The following is a 10,327-nucleotide window of genomic DNA, read 5'->3' as shown; positions in this document are numbered from 1 at the left end:
CAGTTAAAATGTCATTGTACAGTTATTTTGTGTGCATACATTTAATTATATATATATGATTCTGGGGAATTTTATTTTTGAATCTTCCTATACCAGTAATGGGTATTATTTCTAGCATCATCATTCCAGAAAAAAATTATAAATGATTGTTGGCTTGTTCCCTGAAAAGCTAATATTAGTATTCAAAATATTAAATCAAATCTGTTATTAAAGGAAAATGAACCATTCCATTCTCCATTCACCTCTTTTCCTGCAACCTTCATGGTGCACAGGAAGTAGATGTGAAAAGGAAGCTCCCACTTACCCTTTAGCAGTGGCTGCTTCATGGCATCTGTAGACTGTTTATTTATAACTGCTCACAATGTGACCCAAGGTGAACAGGGATATTGCAGTAGAGATGCAAATTCTAAGTTTACTCTGGGAAACACAGTCATCCAGAAAAGGCCCTGAAGTACTAGGAGCCCTCTTTCATGGAGCTTTTCCCATTGGAGAGCTCCCATCACATTGAACACAGAAGCTATGTTCTTGCTTTCTTGTTAGCTACAAAGTAGTGATACGTAGTCTAAACTGCTGGAGATATGATGGGCTACTGAGCAAAGAGTTGATCTTCTGGATATATTTGGCACTAATTTTTTATATTACAACTATAATTGAACACAAAGGTACCAAGAAAAAAAAGGGTCCTTGGAGCCCCATGCATAAAGTCACCTAGGATTCAATATAATAATTTTTGGTAATCAACTTCTCACAGACAATAATTGGGAGTCCTCTGACCTAAGTGAGCTACTGAATACATTAACTTCAGAAAGTCTTGATTTGTATGCTTATAGAACTTTGCACAATGCCTTCTTGTTTTTCTATTTTTCTCTGAGTGACCACTGTGTACTCTGCTCTGGGTTCCATTTACTAAGCATATGCTCCAAGGTAGAGCACACCACTTTCAACACGGATCCTAGCCTATGGTCACAGTAAATAAATGTAGTGGGGTGCATACCCAAATGATAGTGTTTTGACATTAGAGGGTGGCTAAGTGCACACTTTGAGAACCTCTTTGTGGGTTGCTTCTTTTTATATATTTTTTATACAGAATCACATTGCCTAGCCCAGGCTGGCCTCAAGCTTGCTGTCTTCTTGCACTATGGCCCAAATGCTGGGAATTTCAGGCCATGACAGGAGACCATGTCTTCCTCCTTTCCTAATCCCGATTCACAACTCTATAGCTCCTTTGGTGTTCGATTCAGCTTTCTCAGTGTCTTAAAAAAAATAAAATATTAAAAAACCCTCATAAATATTATGAAAAATACAAAAGCCAAACAAAAAACCACAACACAGAGATAATTAATCAAATATGAAGGCGCATAAAGAGGGTGAAAGAGATGTTGGACATCCAAGCTGTTACACTCTCTTTATCATTATGAATAACTGAATTTACATTTTAATATTTTTGTCACATATACTATCAGTTTGAGAACTTATTCATATCTCTTTTATGTAATGAAAAGTGTCTTAGAGATATGAATCAAAATGGGGTATTCAAATGGGAGGGAGTAAGGAGGGTGATACAAGGAACCTTGGGAATAAAGGCAAAGAAGGAGCTCAAGAGAGGAGAGACATAGAAGAAGGGCATTATTAAGGGAAAAATGGGGAAAATAGGGAAACCATGGTTGGAAGGGTTAGACAATGATGAGAGAGATAAATAGTGCCTAGCTAGGTTAGAAAAATGAGAGGGAACCATATTATTCCAATAACCTACTGATATATACAACTAACTCAAGGGACATAATGTATGTCTAGTCAGGGTTTATCGGAGAATCTTTGATCTTTGCCCAAGCTTTTCCTACGTAGCCCATGGTAATTAAAAATACCAGACTGGTGGAACTAACCTTCTTGGATGTTTAACAGCCACACTTTTAGGTCTATACTAATCTGTTCAGGGTGACTTAAAGCACAATTTGTGCTCCTTGCCTTCCGAGTTCGACTAAGTTCAGCTATGTTCTTGCTTTCTTGTTAGCTACAAAGTAGTGATACGTAGTCTAAACTGCTGGAGATATGATGGGCTACCGAGTAAAGAGTTGATCTTCTGGATATATTTAGCACTAATTTTTTATATTTCAACTATAATTGAACACAATAGTACGAAGGAAAAAAAAGGGTCCTTGGAGCCCCATGTATAAAGTCACTTAGGATTCAATATAATAATTTTTGGTAATCAACTTCTCACAGACAATAATTGGGAGAGAGGCCCAAGGGATGAGAAAAGGTAGATTCACTAGACATCCTGGATGCTGGACAGTCCAAATCAATGATAAGGTATCTTTTTATTTCCTGCATTGTCTACTATAATAAACTTGCATAAGACCACTTCTCTATCCTAAAAAACACTTATGGATGGGGCTTGACAGATTGCTCAGCAGTTAAGAGCACTGACTGCTCTTGCAGAGGAGCTGGGTTCAGTTCCCAGCATCCATATGGTGGCTAGTAACTGTTCATAACTCCAGTTTCAGGGAATTTGACACCCTATACTGACTTCTGATGGTATTGCAAAACATGGATGTATTTAACATGCATGCAGGCAATATACTTATAATCATGAAATAAAAAATAAAATATTAAAAAACCCTCATAAATATTATGAAAAATACAAAAGCCAAACGTAACAGGGATGACAGTGTATATGGACTCTAGTGGGGTGGGGAGGGCTATAGGAAGGTGCTATTTGAGATGCTGGCATAAAGATGAATTCGAGGCGCATAAAGAGGGTGAAAGAGATGTTGGACATCCAAGCTGTTACACTCTCTTTATCATTATGAATAACTTACAGTACCTTAAAGTTCTATATAAATATCTTAACACACATGATTACTTTCCTACCATACTGTTTTCAGAGGAGACAGTCTTCATTTCAGGTAGAAAAAATTCATGTTTATATGATTTCTGATTGATTGCCTATCCAATACTTTAAAATTTATATGAAGTCTTAAGGTGGAGGGGAAAAGATTAGAGTGGGTAAAACTAATTGGGTGAGTAACCTTCAAATCTCACCTTGGGAAAGACTCTGGATCTTTGTACTAGAAGCAGTTACTTGTAACTATGCAAAGGGGATGGTAATGACTTCAGAACATCGATTCTGCTTTCCTTAGTCTAAATGACATCTCCATAGGCCTTGGGAAGGACTCTCCAATAACAATTAGAAGTTTCTGTGAATTATGATAGAAGAAAACCACCTTTACAACAACTACTATCAGACTGTTGCAAGGGAGAGGATGACACCAGGGATCAAAAAGAAACTGGGAATGGGAAACACTTAGATCCTTAGGGACAATTCCAAAGAAACACATGTGTACCTTATTCTAGTGAATGATGTTCTGAATTTGGTAAATCCCAGCCCCATCAGCTTTTCCTTTTTCTTTGTTTTTTAAAAGCATTTCATTTTTAATTTTTGTGTATGTGTGTATTGCCTTAAAGTACACAAGTGTACTCACATTGTGCAATACCCAAAAGAGGGTCTCTGATCACTGGGCCTGTAATTAGAGATGGCTGTTAGCTGTCATATGGGTTCTGGGAATATAAGTAGGGTCCTCTGCAAGAGTAGCCAGTGCTCTTAACCACTGATCCATCTCTCTAGACTCAGATTTTCCCATTTTTAAAACATAAACATGAGCCAGCAAATAGTTATTGAGAACCTATTATGTACTATATGTACTACGCAAAGTAGTAATTTTTGTTGTTGCTGCTGTATATTTGGGGGGTGGTTTGGGGTTTCTCTGTAGCCCCAGTTGACCTAAACCTTTGAATGCAGACTAGGAAGGCCTTGATCCACCTGCCTCTGCCTCCTGGATGCTGAAATTAAAGGTATGAAGCAACACACACACAACTCAAAGTAGTACACTTATAGCAGTGAACAGAGCAGACAAAAATCACTGTTGGGCCTTATATTATACTTTTAGGAAGATAGAAAATAAAAAATGCAAATTGCCATTAAATAAGGTAATATTTTAGGTAATAGTGCCATTAAAAACCAAAAAAGAGAGCAATGTGAGGGGCATTCTATGTAGTACCCTAAAGGATAGCACTCAGTGAGGAGGTATGCAATACTTGAGGCATAGGCCAGCTCTCCTTAAAAGGAGTATAATCTGGGGCTGGAGAGATGGCTCAGCCGTCACAAGCCCTGACTGCTCTTACGGGGCACCTGGATTCATTCCCAGTACCCACATGGTGTCAAACAACAGTCCATAATTCCAGTTTCGGGGGATCTGACACCCACTTCTGGCGACCATGGGCATTGCACGTATCAATTCACTTACATACATGTAGGCAACACACACACACACACACACACACACACACACACACACACATTTAAAAAACACACAAAACACAAGCAAACAAGGACAGTCCCTGAGATTAGCTTAAAGGGAAGGGCTGGAAGAACATCAACCATATAATATAGCTCCCTCTCCACTAGAATGATGGTGTCCTTCCTACAGAAGCTTCTTAGGTTCATGAAGTCACATTTATCAATTATTGGTCTTAATGCCTGTGCCCTCGAGGTCCTGCTTAGAAAGTCCTTTCCTGTGCCAATAATTCAAGTATGTTCCGTACTTTCTCCTATGTCAGATTCAGGGATCAGGTCTTAAGTTGAACTCCTTGATCCATTTGGACTTTTGTGCAGGGTGAGTGATACTGATCTAGATTATTCTTCTACATGTAACTACCCAGTTTGACCAGGACCATTCACTGAAGATGCTGTCTTTTCTCCAGTATGCATTGCTGAAAATCAGGTGGCTGCAGTGGTGTGGGCTTATATGTGTAGGTCCTGAATTGTATTCTATTAGTCACTGTTTTTGTTTTAATGCCTGCACAATCCTGTTTTTATTACTAAAGCTCTGAAGTATAACTAGAAATCTGAGGTGGTGATGCCTCTATCAGGTTTTTTTAATCAATCAGGATTGTTTATGTTATCATTTTGTATGTGTTTCTGTATGAAGTTTCAGAATATGTTTGCAATTTTTGTGAGGAATCATGATGGAGTATTGATGGGGGATTGCATTGAATCTGTAGATTGTTTTTCTTAACATGGCCATTTTCACAGCATTAATTCTACCAACTCATGCATATGGGAGGTCTTTCAATTATCTAGTATCTCCTGCAACTTACATTTTTAGTTTCTTAAAGTTTTCACTGTACTGGATTAGATTTATTCTAATATGCTACTTTGTTTTTAGGGTATTGTGGATGGTATTTCTTCCCTGATTTTTTTTCTCATTATGTTGCTTGTGGAAAGACTACTGCTTTTTTGTGCATTAATTTTGCATCTTAATACTTTGCGGAATCAATCCTAAACTTCTAATTGAACATTTTAACAGTTTTAATTTATCAAAAAACAAATAAAAAATGTAAGACTGAGTTGATGCAGAAAATGTTTATCATTCAAGGAAAACAAGGACTGTACCAAATACTCTCTTCATTAAAACATTCTTAGGACTGCCTTATTTTGGAAATACTTTTCTAATTTTCATTTAATAATTCGATTAACTTGTTAATATGAACTATTTTGACTACCAGGTTTTTCATTTGTAATAATGACATATTACTGCCTGTTTGAAGTAAGAAATTTTGATTATTTTAAGAATTCAAGTGTATACTTTAAGTCCCAGGGCAATATTTTTCACATGAGTCAAGATGTAGCATAAAGACTAGTACTAGGACTGGTGAGATAGCTCAGTGTGTAAAGGCATGTTTTATCAATCATGATAACCTGAGTTTGATTCCAGGCTCCTATCTATTGTTCTCTGACCGCTACACATGACCAGTGGCATGCATGCTTGCACACATACATTCACACACTTACACACCCATAAATTAAAAAAAAACTAGTAATATATTATCTTTAAGAAAATTTTTTTCCTAGAATAATTTAATAAGAGATAGTTTCAAAGAACTTTCATATTGATGAATCCCTTCAGCCTAAGTGTGACTTGTCCAAAGTGAACTTGTATGTAAATCCAGGACAAGTTGCACATGAGATGCCTCAGTCAAGCAGCAGTTTGGAGACACTAGGCAAACTTCAAGGATAGCATATGAATGATCTGAGCCAAGTGGGGCAGGTTACGCAGAGAGAATATTGGAATTGAGTGATCACAGAGAGTATGGAGCTGGGCTGTGAGCAACTCTTTACAGCCTCATCAAATATTTTTGCTCAAGATTTAATGGGAGTAGATAGACTAACTATAGTTTATTTTTAAATGACTAAACAGGTAAGTTCTCTCTTTGTTATAAAATATTGATGTGGTTATAAGTGTCCACTCCAGGTGGACAGAATATATTATAGGTTTTCCAAAATTCTCATTCTTTCAAAAGCTGTTTTCAAGTATATTCAGGGTGTTAAGGAGACAAAGTGGCAGGAAAAAGTTAACTCTGTTAGTAAACTAACAAGCTAAAGAGTTGCTCTCTAGAGATATCCAAGTGGCTGAGGAAGATGTGGCTACATAGGAACATGGCTCATAATTTCTTCCTAAATATTAAAAAAATCATTAAAGTGTAAATGCAAATCCTATGCCAAAGATAGGTGGGATTTTATTTCCATAGAATGTCAGGCAATAAATGTTTTTGCTTCTTTGGACCATGAAGTCTCTGTCACCCTACTGAACTCAGTTATTAAAAGCAGCAATGGGGTGAATGTGGGGAGCTGGAGAGATTGCTCAGAGGTTAAGATCACTGGCTGCTCTTGCAGAGGACCCATGTTTGAATCCAGCCATCACATGGTGGCTTCAACCATCTGTAACTCCATTTCAGGGGAATCTGAAGCCTTCTTCTGACCTCTGCGGGCATTGCATGATATGGGTGCACTTACATACATGCAGGCTATACATTCATACACATAAAGTTTCTTCATCCAATATTGGAGTCTGTTGACCATTTCCCCAGTTCTATGCAGGGTTTTTGTGCATGGGTTTTTTGCATGGGTTGTGTGCATTATGACACCATTCCTGCAGGTTCAAATGAGTAGTGTCCCAGGATCTTGTAGGTCTCTCTTTCCATATGGTCATACTCCTCCTCCCTGGATCTTACAATCTTTGGACCCCCTCTCCTTCAATGGTCCCTGAGTCTCAGGTGAGTAAAGTTTAATGCAGGAGTCCTGTCTAAGGATCATCATTGTTCTGGTTTGTTTCTTCATTGCTATGACAAAATACTCTGACCCCTGCCAATGTGGGGAAGAAAGGGTTTATTTAGCTTACATATCCCAGGTTCCCAGTTCATCTGGGAGCTCAAAGTAGGAACTCAGAGCAGGAACTGGAGCACAGGCCATGGAGGAATGCTGTTTACTGGCTTGCTCCCCTGGCCTCTGCTCAGCCTGCTTTCTTATGTAACACAGGTCCAGCCAAGGGATGGCACCACCCACAGTGGGCTGGGCCCTCCCACATCACTCATCAAGGAGATGCCCCTCAGACATGGCCACAGGCCAGTCCAATAGAGGGAATTTCCTGATTGAGGCTCCCTCAACCCAGGTGTGTCAAGTTGACACTAAAGCTATCCAGCACAATTGACCCCTTGTCAACTTGACACACAAACATCACTATTAAACCATAACTTTCCAATTTCTGTCCCCAAGATATGATGTTAATATCACATAAGACAGTACAACCTTAAAAACTCCACAGTACTTAAAAAATCCAAACACTTAAAAGTTCAGTCTCTTAACTGTGGGCTTCTGTTAAATCCAAAATAAGTGCTGTCTTATTTTGAAGTAGGGACACCTAAGCAAAACCCAAGGCCAGCAAAGTAGCTCAAGGATGGACATCTTTGATGCACTCAGGATCTTCTGGGATCCAAAGGGTACAGGCAGCTCCATTTCTCTGACTCTGCCATCCACAGCACACACAGCTCATCTCACAGACCCAGGCTAGCTCCATTCCACATCTACTGCTGTCCTTGGTGGTTGTCCCATGGTTCCGGCATCTCCAAAAAGCTTGGGTCTCCATTGAAACTGAGGCTACACCTTCACCAATGGCCTCTTCTTGTTTCTTGGGGTGCAAAGCCTCAGATTCTCTCCATGACTCCTTCAATCCTGGCGTCTTCACTGCAACTGAAGCTGCACTTTCACACTTATGGCCTTTCATGGCCTCTCAATGTGCCAAGCCTCAGCTGATTTCTGTGACCCCCTACATGCTTTCAACACCAGAACCATGAAGGAGACTCTTACACATTACAAAGTCCTGCTTCCAGCTTGAAATATAGGTGCAGGTCCCTTCTGTGTGCTGACCCTGAGGAAATACTTCCCAGAAGACTTCACCACAATGATCCTGGTATCTTGATACTTACAGCTGATTTTTCAGCCCTAGCTTACCAGCTTCAATTGTCCCAGTAAAACAAATGTCTTTCTTCAGGTTCTGGTTTCTTCTTAATCACAGCTGATTCTTCAGCTCCAGTTGACCAGAACCCACAGATTCTCAATCCAAAATCTCACATAAACAGCCTTGATAGTCTCTGTTTCCCTTTGAAGCTTCACAAGCCATGCCTCCTTTGTGTACAACTCTTTCAGCATAACTGTTCCAAGCTCCACAGCAACAAACTCAGAGCAAATAGTGGCTTTTCCAGCCCAAAGTTCCAAACACTTCCAGATTCCTCCCGAAAACACCAGGGTCAGGTCTGTCACAGCAATATCCCACTTTCTGGTACCAATAACTGTTCTGGTTTGTTCCTTCATTGCTGTGACAAAATATTCTGACCACTACCAACTTGGGAGGAAAGGGTTTATTTAGCTTATATATCCTAGGTTCCCAGTTCATCTGGGAGCTCAAGGTAGGAACTCAGGGCAGGAACATGGAGGCAGGAGCTGGAGGACATGCCATGGAGGAATGCTGCTTACTGACTTGTTCCCCTGGCCCCTGCTTAGCCTGCTTTCTTAGGCAACACAGGCCCACCTGCCCGGGGGTGGCACCACCCACAGTGGGCTGGGCCCTCCCACATCACTCATCATAAGATGCCCTTCAGACATGGCCACAGGCCAGTCCAATAGAGGAAATTCCCAAATTGAGGCTCCCTCAACCAAGGTGTGTCAAGTTGAAGCTATCTAGCACAATCATTTTTGTAGACTCTTACTCTCTATGCTTTGTCCATTTGTGACCTTTTGTGTTCCTGGGCCTCTGTTGCATGGAGTTTCATTAATGAGAATTGAGGTAGTCATTAGTGTTCTCTTTGCTCCTTGATCTATGTTCTGTGACCCTTAGGTGTAGAGTTTGCATTGTAGATGTGCCACTAGGGCTTGGGTAATACACAGATAATGTTTTTGTGACCAGTTGTGGTACTGTATAATAGCCTCGGTCTGGTGCAAAAGAAGCTTTTTTGGTGAGTTTGAAATATACAAAAATTCAATAAAAATTTTAAAAAATAAACAAATATTTTAAAAAGCAACCTTGGGCACTGTGAATACAGACACATTTTTATAAAAGAGGAGAGGAGGAAGGAACATGCAAAGGACCAATATGTCTTGGGTGAGGGAAGTCAGAAGGGGGGGATGGTAGGCTGGTGAGGATGGTGGGAAGGGTGAGGATAATGGGGTTGCTAGGACTGGGGAAGAGGAGGAAGACCAGATGGGAGGAATAAGAGAATAGATTAATGAATCTTTGGTGGTTAGGAATCCCAGAGGGAAATGTGATGCCCCTGTAAACCCCATGAGAAATGCCCACACAGTGCATATATATATACCTGGGTGCTGCTTGGCAAGAAACACAGTGCCAGACATATGAGATCTCTCTTTGAGAGGTTGATAAGAGTTGTCTAAGAGACTCCCAAAATAACACAGGCTATTGACAAACCTATTGGTTACTTCCTAGAACAAGTAGATAAGACTCTGTTGCTGAAGACAGGACATACTTTATATACAGGACTTGGAACAATGGAGTAGGAACTGACCTGGAAGCCTTCTACCTGAACTTTAGCTATCATAATACTGGATGATGATATGCACACTGTCAAGGGAGAAAATCAATTTTCCAAGCCAGCCTAAAAGCCTAATAACCATAATGACTGGCATGGCAAAATACCTCCACTGGTGCAGTAGTGGCACTATTATTTAGGGGGCAATTGACAGCTATCTAATTGTACTTAAGGTCCTCTCAATAGGAGTGAACTCATGAGTGGCACTGTAAACTCAGAAAAATACACATGGTAGGAGAAAACGTAGATACTACATAAAACTTTTTCTCTTTCCTATCTCTAGACAAATGAAATTTCTTACCATATGCTAAATATGGATCCTTATATTTACAGACAAGCACACGATACACCACTCATCACTAAGAAGCTTCTTTTTACAACAAATGCA

The sequence above is a fragment of the Nannospalax galili genome, unplaced genomic scaffold (assembly GCF_000622305.1).
Source record: "Nannospalax galili isolate Female #2095 unplaced genomic scaffold, S.galili_v1.0 scaffold1052, whole genome shotgun sequence".
NCBI classification, from domain to species: domain Eukaryota; kingdom Metazoa; phylum Chordata; class Mammalia; order Rodentia; family Spalacidae; genus Nannospalax; species Nannospalax galili.
This window is presented reverse-complemented; position numbering follows the sequence as displayed.